This window comes from Arachis duranensis, chromosome 6, assembly GCF_000817695.3.
Source record: "Arachis duranensis cultivar V14167 chromosome 6, aradu.V14167.gnm2.J7QH, whole genome shotgun sequence".
Classification (NCBI taxonomy): Eukaryota; Viridiplantae; Streptophyta; class Magnoliopsida; order Fabales; family Fabaceae; genus Arachis; species Arachis duranensis.
The window spans coordinates 70,842,620-70,843,258 of NC_029777.3; positions in this window are offsets into that span (position 1 = coordinate 70,842,620).

Sequence of the window (639 nt, forward strand, 5' to 3'; positions counted from 1 at the left end):
GGACGTCCCAGGAGGTCTTCCTCACTGGGATTTTCGTCCTCCTCCTCCTTTGTGCATTCGGCCATGTTGACTAAGTCAATGACTTTGCACTCTCCTTTTGGATTCTCTTCTGTATTGCCTGGGAGAGTACTGGGAGGAGTTTCAATAACTTTCTTGCTCAGCTGGCCTACTTGTGCCTCCAAATTTCTAATGGAGGATCTTGTTTCATTCATGAAACTGAAAGTGGCCTTTGACAGATCAGAGACAATATTGGCTAAGTTAGAAGTGTTTTGTTCTGAATTCTCTGTCTGTTGCTGAGAAGATGATGGATATGGTTTACTATTGCTCAGCCTATTGCGTCCACCATTGTTAAAGCCTTGTTGAGGCTTTTGTTGATCCTTCCAGGAGAAATTTGGATGATTTCTCCATGATTGGTTATAGGTGTTGCCATAAGGTTCACCCATATAATTAATCTCTGCCATGGCAGGGTTCTCAGGATCATAAGCTTCTTCAGAAGCTGCCTCTCTAGTAATGTTGGATGCATGATGCAACCCATTCAGATTTTGAGAGATTATGTTGACCTGTTGAGTCAACATTTTGTTCTGAGCCAATATGGTATTCAGAGCATCAATTTCAAGAACTCCTTTCTTCTGAGGTACC